This window comes from Microtus oregoni, unplaced genomic scaffold, assembly GCF_018167655.1.
Source record: "Microtus oregoni isolate MIOR12 unplaced genomic scaffold, Mior012 000037F_ref0000500, whole genome shotgun sequence".
Classification (NCBI taxonomy): domain Eukaryota; kingdom Metazoa; phylum Chordata; class Mammalia; order Rodentia; family Cricetidae; genus Microtus; species Microtus oregoni.
Genome location: NW_024543096.1, coordinates 5,889,575 through 5,902,065, shown reverse-complemented (window position 1 = coordinate 5,902,065; position 12,491 = coordinate 5,889,575). Strand labels below are relative to the sequence as shown.

The window sequence follows — 12,491 nt, the reverse complement described above, 5'->3', positions numbered from 1 at the left end:
TCTGTACAAATACACATTCTTAAACATAACAAGATAGTATATTTAAAAAATGACAACATATTGTACATATTACTTGACTTACTTTTTTTACCTAGCTTATCTTAGAATTCTATCCATGTATTTAACCTACAAATCTATAAATTTTGTATATTTTTCATTCTTATCTTCAGATATCACATTGTATTTCTTACTTACTATCTTATATTGTTCCATAAAAAAGAGACTGTTTCTTCATTTAAAAAGTGAGCCAAATGCATCTTTTAATTATACTATTTAAAGATTTTACTAACAATTGAGTCTATATAAATTTTCATTTTTCCTAAATGATACATTTATATCTGCATGTATTTTGCTTTCAACAAAAACATTTTTACAATATATACAGAAAGTCAATGTATAAGAGAAGTAAAACAACGGTAGGAAAAAAGTAATATTTTAGCAAAAGTGCCTACTAAATTAAACTAGGTACACACACAAGTCAAGTCAATTTATGACTAGGTGATACAAAAATAGATGAACAGCTAAAGACATTAAATTCATTATACCTTTATAACAAGAAAAACAACTTAACAACCTACTTAACATACAGAACTGCAAGAGTAACAGCACAGAAAAGAAGGTAGGATTGAGTTAAAATCTGTTATTTGCATGTAGACTTCCTACATACACATAAAAACACAGGAATATGACTCCTTGTTTTCTATGGGGAAAGGCAGCATACTATTCTGTTCTTCCAACTAGAACCAGGATCCAAATCAATTGATAAGCAAATAAAAAAATTTAAAGAAAGAAAGAAGCTAAACTGGAACATTAGGAAAGCAAATAATAAAAAATGTTAGGTTTCAGTATCATCAAAAGAAATTGTTAAAGAGAAATAGAAAATACTATATATTATCTCTATAGGAAAGTTTGATTTTATACATCTATAAGAAGAATTAAATGCTAACACTTTCTATATTTAAAAAAATATTCTTAGGAGTTGCAAAATTTAGCATAGCCTCTGGTAACAAAATCACCACATACATTACCAGCAATCCTTCTAGCTGGCATGGGCGTGCTGCTACGTAGTGAACTAAACACTGTAGCTTTAATTGAAATTTGAATGTTATAAACAGTTAGATGTCTGGCTCTGGCCAGCATTGTAATGCCATCAGCAGAACAGAGATGGGAAGCATAAACAAACCTTTTAACTAGATTAGTCTCTAAAATGGCCAAGAAATCCTTTAGCACAAACTCCATTGTGATTAATGTGGAAAGAGGAAAATGGTTTTTGGAATAATGCTTTAAAAAAATTCTGTCTGTATTAAAATGCATTCTAAATATTTTGATATTTGATATTTATTAATGAAAAACTTTATAATTTGCAAATAAAAATCCCTTCCTTCTTTAAATGGCAGTTTCACTTTAGATCAGTATATCCCAAACAAAGAAGCGACGTAAAACAACAATACTTGTTTTCCTTGACTGTGGAGTACTTGTTTTGCTTACTACAGTAAGTAGTGCAGCCGCAACTATGGCTTTGAATCCTAATATTAAGAACGTATGGATTAAGTACAATAATGGCTAACATGTCTTTACTCATAGCAAACAAAAAACAATAACCATAGCAACAAGAAAATAAAGTTTAAGACTGGGTCTTAGGAAACATTTTCATATGTACTTCCAGGTTCTGACATACAGACATGCAGTGAAGAAGTGGGGTAGCAATCAGCACAAGACTTTAAATTTTAACAGTAATACCAAACCAAAAAATTTCCAGATTGATAAAACTTTTGATCTAACAAAGAATTTAGCAAAGAACCAATATACAAATACTTCACTCCTGCAAAGTTCACAGTTGATTACATAACTCATTTTATTCCTTTAAAGCAATATTCTGCTAATTTGTTCGATTCTATGGAATTTAATGAAAAATTCTCTAAGAAAAGGTTTTACAGGCCAACTATGCTAGATGAAAATTTCATCATATCTAACTCTGAAAGAAGTATAAGCTTTACAGCTTCTTCAACATCATTAGCATTTTTATTTCCATTATGTCCACCTATATTAAAAAATAAATATTAATGTGCATTAGTCTATAAATATCTCACCTTTTTTCTCTATGAAGACATACTGAGATATTCCAACATTAAAGTATTATCTAATTCCTCAAACAGAAATGCTAAAAGAGTTAGGATTCTTACTTTTAGGTTATCTAAAAGAATTATTTTGGATCAGACTTATTCTTTTCCATTTTTTTATTGTTCTCATATGTCAGAAATCATTTGTAATTATCTATTCTTACCTACAACAGAAAAACAGATTTTTTTAGCACTTCAAAATGTTCCCAAGAACTGGCATACTGCTTATAGAATGAAACTCAAAGTGAGTATACAGTGTGAATATGCATTTAGTAAGACAGAACCTCCAGATTAACTCATTAAGAAAATAGTAAATTTTGACTTAACTCCCCTTTTTCTTAAAGAAAGCAAAAGAAGCAAAATAAATAAATAAATAAATAAATAAACAAACCCAAATCTGGTTTACTGCACTAAAAATCATTTTAATTTGGTAGCTGCTTTAAAATAAAGAACCCTGTTGTTTTGTGGCATTCCACTAATAAAACATTTGTATAAAAATTGTTAGAAGAAATACCTTGTTACATACTGTTAGATACTGTTGTAATCTCCAAGTTCATTTAGCAAAATGCTAAATGTAACTCCATGCCAGTCAGAGGAAGGTCAAATAAAGAATTCTGTCATGTTATTATTTTTTTTGTAACGGGAAGACTGACTACTTATGCTTTAAGTTGCACACTGGATTGTATCCTATAAGAGACTTCGATTTGGTATGTTTTTCCATTCACCCTGTACACTTTGAAAAATTTTTTATCATCCTACTTAAAAAGCTATCAGAGCCATCATTTTACAAATTCTTTCCACAGTCCAGATAGATAAAACTCTTTATTATGATTGTATTGTGAACTAAGAGTACCCTATGTCTAATGCAATACAGTGCTTAGTGCCGTCTAATGGTAAAAGATACTTGACTGGTAAACGATTTCCTCATTTGGAACATGACACAATAAATACAAATGGAAAGACTGGGTAAAAATGATATATTCATGAAGGTGCTACACACTTACAATAAGTCCTGAGTATTACTAAAACACAAACAATAAATGTGAAAGAGTTCTGAATTTACCATTTAGAGTCAATTTACTTCTCATGGTATTAAACTAGTCAGCAGAGGCATCCACTCCTTTACTTCAATTGCAAATCAACATTATTCTCAAACATACATGGCCAAAACTGAGAAGCGAATGTAGCTTTTTCTCTCCAAGGTACTGTTCAATTATGTATTAAAGCTATTAAAGAAACTGATACGGGATTCTTTGCTTTTTAAAGAACTCATCTATTGAGAAAATTCTGACTCATTTTATTAAAACTATAGAAGCAGTATCACATAAGCAGTATTAAACATTTCAACTGATTTAGAAATAAAAAAAAATTTCATGAGGATCTTGAAGAAATACGCCTAGAATATACTAAAAATTCTAAAACTTAAAGTCAGTACTAAATTACTGGACTTCAATTATATTTTAAGAGTTGCTTAAAGTATGGTACAAAATATTTAAGCACTCAAAATGAAAATGTATACTTTTCTATAAACCATGAAAGATTATCTGCTGTCTGAGGTTTAACAGAAAAAAATATATTGAAAACAAAACATTAAATTTGGAGAAAATTGCTTTTTATTTGAAAACATTTAATGAACATTTTTAATAATCTTCAAATTAAAGAATTATATTTAGAATAAAAACTCAACAAAGTAGCCAAATAAATGACTTTCATAGTCTAAAGCTCATGAATTATGTATGAATTGAAAATCTCTAAAGTACAATATTAAGTAGAAATTTTGTTATATTAGTCTATTCTAATAAAATATAGTAATAATCTTCTGGAACATTTATTTTCCCACCTAACAATATTATTATTATTAATATAAAATTTTAGTTATAAGAAAAATACTTGACCAATGCATTTGTGGGATACAATTAACTCTCTTAACATGGGATTGCAGGCCTACCCTTGTTTTCAGATGCCTACCACAGGCCTAGGAGAAGAAGACATTCTACAGATGTTTAATTTCTAAGCACAATCTATTTTTCACAGACATTCAAAAATCAAACAAAGTTTGCAAAGACACGTAAGTGGATATAGGCTTTCTGGCTGACTTCATTGGGTCCCACTGATGACTAGGTGTAAATCTTCATATCCATAGAGAACTGGAAAGCTGATAATTGTCTGGGTAAGGACCAAAAAAAACAAAGTCAGGGACACATGTCACCTAAGTAAGGACTGCGACCGCTTTATAGAGCTGGTGAAGGTGGCCTACTCATCCTAACATCTTACGATATCATTTGCTCACTGAGATGAAACAAGGGAACAGTGAACAAATACATGTTGAATCAAGTTTTTAAGTAATTGCTTACTCAAAATAAGCCACTTTTCTCAAATTCTATCCTGATGATTAGAAGGAAATATCTTTTTAATTCTTATTATGAGTACTACATTTTTAACAGCATTTAATTTAACTGTTAATTAGAAAATGTGAGAGCCACAGCAAATATCAAGAAAAAAAACTCTCAAGGAAAAAAAAAACTTTCATGGTAATGAGAATTATACCAGGAAGGAGGGGGGAAAGAGGAAAGGGAATTAATCTCACACTTCTTGAGTGGAAAAAAAAAAAACCAACTATATTTATTTTTAGAAATCATATGGATTATGTCAGCCAGTTGGCCCTACTATATACCTACCATGTTTACTATGAATGAGGTGCATACAAGGTCTAATCAGATGAAAAGTTTTGTCCTTACGTAGTTCATTAAGTCAAACTCATAAATAAACATACATAATTCTAATTGATTTTGTAAATAAGGATTTTCACTTCAAGAGTAAAAATTTATTTACTTAGCTGATTAACTGGGGGTGGGGGGATGGGGACTAGTAGTAGAGAAAGCTAAATGATTCTGAAGAAATAATCCACAACCAGTGAAATTAGTGCCTCTCAAGAGGCAACATCAAATTACTGCTTTATAGGTGGGCAAATCGTAGCTCTAAAGCTATGCACCTTAACACTCATAGGAAGGATCAGTCTAGACAGGCATGCTGGCTGCTTGCTTTTAATCCCAGGACTGAGGAGGCAGAGTCGGGTGGATCTCTGTGAATTAAGCTAGTCTGGTCTAGATAGAGCTTTCCAGATCACAGACTCAATCTCGAGAAAAGCCTCTGTGTAAAACTTTGAACTGCCATACATGGAATTAGGCATGAAAGTTTTCATTTCTGACCAAAAACCCTTGGTCATAATCTTGGAATCTTGAGTAAATTCTTCAGGTCTTCTAAATATTACAGCTTGGAAAGTGACGAGTTATATAATGTGACCTCCAAGGTATTATCGACTTGAAAAATTGGTCTCCTAAAATATCAACAGTACTTAACACTTAAAATATAAGCATTCTAAAAATATATAGAAGGTTTTCAAGCCATAAGTTGTTACCTCCTTTACAGAAAATACAGAGTGGTCTAACCATAGTAGGGATTAAGTAAGAACTAGGAGAATAGGAACTCTTTCAAAGGAAGATACAAACAGCTGGGTATGGCGGCACAGGCTTGTAATCCCACCACTCAAAAGGCTATATGCAAAAGACCCTGTCTCAAAGCAGAGGAAACAGAAACTAAACACAGGCATTAAGTTCCAGCCTGTAAATTCTTACTCAGCTGCCCACTAGACAACTACTATCTCATTGTCTGTACAGGGTGCATTATTAACATAGGTGCCTTCAATAAGTTCTCCTTCCTATCCATTGTATTATGACTGCTAAGTGTGTAAAAAAACAGAAAAGCTTAGGAGTATTAGTATTAACAATATTACTAATATTTATGATGGAAGACAAAATTGAAACTAGCACAGATTTCTGCTCAAGTGCAGCAATCACATCTCAGAGAAAGGCTAAAAAAAGGTGTTCAAATTTATAACAGAAATGAAAGAAAAAGGACCATACTGTTTACTGCTACACAGTTCCCCGCCGGTGTGTAAATGTCTATTTTATACACAGTTGGTAATTAAAATTTTACTGCACAAGTTTCTACAGATGTACTGACTTTCAGTCACTAAAATATGAGTATAAAATGGTTTGGTTTTACCATTAAGAAAACAAAATAAAGCAAACAAAAAGGATCATCACATTGTAAGACTCTATCAAAGATACTATCTCAAATATCATTATAGATTTCTATTTCTTCCATCCTTCTTGCTGATCAAATTGCTATTCTCCTATTGTTGACATAAATTATAGAATCAGAGAAACCAAAGCAGTTTTTAAAAACGGAGAGAGGAGCACAGAGAGAGAATAGGGAGATGAATGTGTGCATCCATCTTCAAAAAAGGGGAAAGAAATCCATAAATGAAACAAAATACCACTTCCCAATGTAAGATGCAGCTATGAGGCCTACAACAGAAATATATTTTTAGTATTTATGAAATAAAACATAGCACTATTTTTGAAATATAAATGATATATAAATATAAATAAAATAGAGCACTATAGAATGAAACCACTAAGAACATACCACACAGAATGCAGAATTTTTATCAAAACTGTTATTCTATAAGTCTAAATCCAGATTTACCTTTCGATTTGTATCTAACTATAACATACTAGCTACAACTTGATGATTTTTTTAGCTCATGAAAGTGAATTTTAAAAATTTATTTTCCTTCACATGTTGTGAACAATTTGGTCACTACCTCTGGATGAAAAACGCGTCTCAATTTACAACAGTAAATAAATAATTCAGTTAAAACTGAAAGTGGTACCAACCGAGCAAAATATTGATGGGGAGGTTTGGCCTTCTATGCAGCAAGAACAACATAAAGTTTTCAATGGGGATGACTTGTTCAGACAAGTTACAAAGATTAGAGTTAAAAAAAAAACCACTTAGTTATGAAATAGCTAATATTCTCATGTTATGGAAAATAAATACCAGAAACGTATGTGGGCAAAGATATTACCAGTGGCATTTAAATTTCAAGCATTTTAAGCTTTGAACTTGAACAACATGAAATAAATATTTTACAAGAAAATACAAGTGTAAAACCCAACCAAAGGCCTCATGAACTAAAATTTGAAATTTGCTATGCAATTTCAGACAAAATTTTAAAAAATGGAGAAACTAAACACGTAACATAAACACCAGTCAAGTCTTCCAACCCTAAAGTCAATATCCAAGCCACAGACAGAAGCAAAAAGAGAAACACTCAAGGTCTACAACTGCATAAGCAGTTCCAACACAATTCACATCCCGACATTTTCCCACTCAGAAACAAATGCAGGCAGCTTTTCCTGGGGAAAGAGAAGAAAGCTCTCGAAACGTAATTTTTTAAGTGACATCTAGAAAGTATGCCTCTTTCTGTCTCTTTCCCTGGCGCCTCATTGGAGGAAGGAGGGGGTTGTTTTTGTAGTCTCCCCCACTGAAGCCAGGCACAATCAGATGGTAGCTGGAGAAACCACTTTTGACAACAGCAAAGGAAAATAAAAGTGTCCTCCCTTCCCTGACAGGGTGGACACCCCACCTCACACACCCCTCCTCACTCCAGCCCCTCCTTCACTCACCCCCCAGCACCACCCCCTCCTCACCCCGGAGCTCCACAGCGTAAGAGGTTTGGTGCTCCTGCCGCCCGGAGTGAAAGTCACAGCTAGAGGAAGGCAATGGAGCCCCCCCAGACGCACTTACCTTTCCTGCCCCCCACTTTTGAGTGCCTTCCCTGGAGCTGTGGAGGATGACACAAAGGGTAATAAAGGGGGGGAGTGGAGGAGGAGGAGGCAAAGGAGGAGGAGGAGAGCTGGGGAAGTGGCTGCTCCCAGTGTAGGGAGATGTCTCCAGCCAGGGCCAAGCAACAGCAGCAGCAGCAACAGCAGCAGCAGCAACAGCAGCAGCAGCAGCAGCAACAGCAGCAGCAACAGCAGCAGCAGCAGCAACAGCAAAGGGTCTGTGTTGCTAAGAGGCTTTTGGTCTCTTTCTCTCCTCCTCTCACGGCCACAGAGAAGGAGGGTGGAAGGGGCTCAGGGAGCAGGCGAGTAGAGGGGCTGAGGGGGGTAGGAGTCGTGGATGGGGGTTTTCTAAGAAGAAGAAACTCCTCTCCTCTCTCCGGCTCAATCCCCCACTCAGGGCTCGGAGCTGGAGGGTGGGGGAGGAACTCAGCCGCCTTCCCCCCACCCCCCTCAATTCAAGGTTGAAGTGGGGTAAAATGAGTGTCCTGTCCCTTTAAAAATAGAAATAAAAGGTGCCCCCCCTCTGCCACTGCCTCTCTCTTCATCATCAGCTGCTGCTGCTGCTGGGGTCTCTCTGCTTGGGGGGGAGGGGGGGACTCGGGTAGAAGAGACGGGAGGCACTCACTGCGCATGTCCCTTTCTGACGGGAGGCTGGTTGGTTGACGGCAGGAGGAGGGGGAGGGGAGGAAATGAGATGTTTTCCCAGAAGGCTCCAAGGCGCCGCCGACCCGGAAGACATTGTAGCAGGGGGTAGAGGGGCGGGGGCGGGAAGAGGGAGGAAGTTGCTACTCTTTAACACCCCCAGCCGCCTCCTCCTTCCTTAGGGAAAGCGGAGGGACGGAAGTAGGCGGGGCCCGAAGAGGCGGGAGGTCACGTGACGGGCCGGGGCGGGGCCGGGGAGGCGGTGCGAGCGCGGCGCATGCTGGGAGTAGCTGTGGGCGCTTGGCAGCAGCAAGGGAAAAGCGGAGCCGGGGAGGAGGTGACGGTCCTGGGTCCTCGCTGTCGGCGGCGACCGGCGTTGCCCCGGGGTAGGCAGGCTTCTCAGCGAGAGGTAAGGTGGGTCCCGAGGCAGGGTCGGGTTGGCTGTGGCCGCAGGCGGGCGGAAGGAGCGAAGATGTCAGGCTGAGGGGGACTGGGAGAGAGGTAGGCTCGTGCAGGCCAGGCAGGCCCGGAGCCGACGGGCTGCTGCAGGGTCCCGGATCCCCGGCGATGCTGAGGTCGGAACCCCGAGCGGGGCAGAGTGCTACTGATCTGCTGAGACTCGGTGCAGAAGGCTCGAGGGGGAGATACATGATTGGCCAGCGTGGAGAGGAAACCGGGGGTCTCTCTGCAGGTGGCCCCCCACTTCACCCTTGCTTCTGAGCCTGGGACCCTTCTGGAAGAGCCAATCCGGATGTGTGAATTTGGATCAACTTCTAGTTAGTCTTGCCGGGGCCGCATCCTGCATCCCCTCCTTTTCTGTCGTCCTAGGGATTTTTGGAGAAGCAGTAGGCAAGGAACGGGCACGGGAGGTTTGAGGGAAGGCTCCCTGCACGCTCTGCCGAATGCTGCCACACAAAAGGCTGCAGGCTCTGAGGGAGAATGCCTGGGATTGTGTGGTTCCCTCATGCTGAGTTTTGTCCTTAAAGAAGAGACACCTCCAAATTTTCTTTCCTTGTAGCGTAGAAGAGAAAGCTTTTTATCTGGGTGTTTTTTTTTAATAGTGAATTAACGGTTTCTTTTCCACCTTCATATTCTTTACAATTAAAGTCGTTACTTTTTCATTGCTTTTTATAAAGATATTTAAAAAGATTGCTTTTTAATGAGCGAAATCACTTAATAAGATTTTTTTAAAGAATCGAAGATCCTCGAATTAATTATTAGTATCAACTTTAGTTCTGCTTAGTATGATTCACCGTCCAAGTTATTTTATTTTACAAATTTTATTTGGTGCAAGTTCATACAATGGGCCCTATTCATGTATCCATTACCCTGTGCTTACCTTTTCTTTGTGTGAGGGAGGTAATTATGTCAGATGGTCCGAAAACTTCTTTATTAGAAAATCTTTTTTTTTTTTTTTTTTTTTGGTTTTTTTCGAGACAAAGGTTCCCAGCTGTCTAACTATCTCTTGGAGACCAGGCTGGCCTCGAACTCACAGAGATCCTTCTATCTCTGTCTCCCTAGTGCTGGGATTAAAGGTGTGTGCCATCAGCGCCTAGCTTTTTCAAGATATATATATATATATATATATATATATATATATATATATATATATATATATATATAAATATTATGTGTAGAGTGCTCTGCCGCTAGGAATGGCTGCACTTTAGAAAAGGCCACCAGACCTCATTCAGGTGTTGTGAGCTACCATGTGGTTTCTGGTAATTGAACTCAGGAACTCTGGAAGAGCAACCTGTGCTCTTAATCTCTGAGACATCTCTCCAGCCCAATACAAGCTTTTACAAAAAAAAAAAAAAAGTCACAGTTAGTCTTGATGGATATCAGACTTACGTTCGTTTTTAACTACTTATAAACGATCTAGTTTAGAATATTTATGAATATCTGCATAAATGTTTTCTTATGCACATAGTTATCTATGTGATTTGTATAAGTCTGTCTTCAGTTTCACCAAATTTTAAAATGGATATGACATTTTATACTCCTGTTTTGGTGTGTGATAGACTCTGACTTGTGCCATCTCATCAACGATATTTTAATTTTGCCGATCTGATGAATCTAGTTTTATAATTTGTAATGCCTTGATTACAGTTCTGTACTGAAGATATTTCTTTTTCAGAAACTTACTGACTGGATTTATTCTTTCAAATTGTGGTTTTGTTTTTTGGTTTTTGTTTGTTTGAGAAAGTTTTGGCTGCCCTGGAGCCACTCTGTAGACCAGGCTACCTGGAACTCACAGAGATCCGCCTGCCTCTGCCTCCTGCATACTGGGATTAAAGATGTGTGCCACAACCACCTGACTCCAGAAATTGTTTTTTTTTCTTTTTTATCATCTTTATAAGTTTTTGTGTAGTTTTTTTTTTAGTTTGCTGTTTCCCGTAGGGATTTGTAGCATTGTGGCAGATAGCTAATCTGTTATTGGAGTATTACTTATCTTCTGGATAGTATGTTTAACAGTCTGAGTTTATATGTTGTTATTGTTCCTTAAACTTTATTTTTAGCTTTATCTCCAGGAAACAAGTTTTCTTCTCGTGCTATTCAGTACATTTGTCATCAACTTCATGTAGCTTTTGAGCACTTGAAATGTATGTTAATAGTACAAATGAGTAGGAATTGTTTTTATAGTGTTTATTAAGTATATTAGAAAATATTAAATTACTTGGAATTTACACTTACTTTGGACAGCAGTGTTCTCAACTTTGAATGTTGAGTTAGTTTCTTCATCTTTGCCACTTCTGATTACTGTACTGTCTTTCTGACCGTCCTATTGGTATCTTCTTCCTCTTACATCAGTATGTTCTCTAGAAGTTCCTTAATGCAGACAACCACCCACTTTTCTTACTCCTTTGCTTCTAAGCCCTTGTTCTGGTTCTGTTTTGAGGGATTAAGGTTTCTTGCAGCTTTCTGATGGTTTTTCACCACTTTGAAGATAATATTCTGCTGGTTTGTTTGTTTAAGGGGGGTGACTTCTGTTACTGTTTTCCAGCAATTAGCTCTCAATCTAATTCCAGGTACATTGAAAAAGTTGTTTTATTTTTTAAAAATATTTTGTTTGGAATGATTTTTCTGCCATTTTACTATGATGAGGGGAGGTGGAATTCTTTGTATGCTTTAGAGAGTCCTCGTGGTTTCTGGTATCAGTATATCATTGTCGTTGAAAAAACATAAATGAACTGTTTGTGATTACCTCCTGAAAATTGAAACCTTGACTTTCATTTTCATGTATTTATAGTTAATTTGTTGTCTTTTTAGTACAGGTTCTAAATTGATTGAGTGTTTCTGCTGACTTGCAATGTTTCGTTATTTCTTGGGTATTTGTTCCAGCTGTGGTCTTTGGAAAATTACATGAATATGCTGTAGGATAATCTCTTTGTACACTGTGAAGATGTGTCTTTACTAAGGAGCCTTCTGATTGGTTGAATAAAGAGCTGAATGGCCAATGACTTTATTCATACCAAGATCTTAGAATTTCCCGCTATATTTATAACATTTAACAGGACTTAAAATTATGCCATTTTCCTTTACCCTAATTACGTTGCCCTTAATTTCTCAAGTTAGGCGATTGTCTGAGTACCTTTGGTGGGCAGTGCGCTCTGATATTTTTACCATAATCCAGCAGTATCAAATGAGTCGGCCTTTTTACCAGCCATATCTTTTGTATATGTCATCAGCATAGAAATGACTGGATATATAACTTATCTCTGATTTACCTTTTTTAAATTTGGGCTTGTAGTTTCAGAGTGCTTTATTTCTTTCAGTGTCAGTGTGTGCAAGTGAGAGTGTTTTGGCCTCGCAAGATGATCTGTCCAGCCTGCCTCTAATTATAACTTTAAACCTCATGTACACTGTTTGTTGTTTTAGTAAGTAATAGAAGTTCCTGATTTTTCTGAGTGTGTGGGAAGGATATGTTGACAAGTAGCATTTGCTTAGGACTGGACAACTGATATGTAGAAATTACAGAGACATTGACAGCTATCCCAAAATAAGGTATCAGTGAGAGTATGTTTACTGGTTTTCA

At 36.9% G+C, this 12,491-nt stretch overlaps 2 protein-coding genes across 7 annotated transcripts in view; one reads left to right on the top strand and one right to left on the bottom strand.

The window, feature by feature from the left end:
• Mbd5 (methyl-CpG binding domain protein 5) overlaps positions 1-8,422 on the bottom strand; it is a 296,787-nt gene extending 288,365 nt beyond the window's left edge. For all 3 annotated transcript variants that reach the window (XM_041631387.1, XM_041631389.1, XM_041631390.1), the window contains exon 1: positions 7,776-8,422. The gene's annotated coding sequence lies outside the window, so the exon portion shown is untranslated. The remainder of the gene's footprint in view (positions 1-7,775) is intronic.
• The window catches only part of Orc4 (origin recognition complex subunit 4), a 39,781-nt gene continuing 35,260 nt past the window's right edge, over positions 7,971-12,491 (top strand). For 3 of the 4 annotated variants that reach the window (XM_041631395.1, XM_041631396.1, XM_041631393.1), the window contains exon 1: positions 8,714-8,864. The gene's annotated coding sequence lies outside the window, so the exon portion shown is untranslated. Of the gene's footprint in view, positions 8,030-8,713; positions 8,865-12,491 lie in introns of those variants that run through there. The other variant, XM_041631394.1, reaches the window with a different exon arrangement.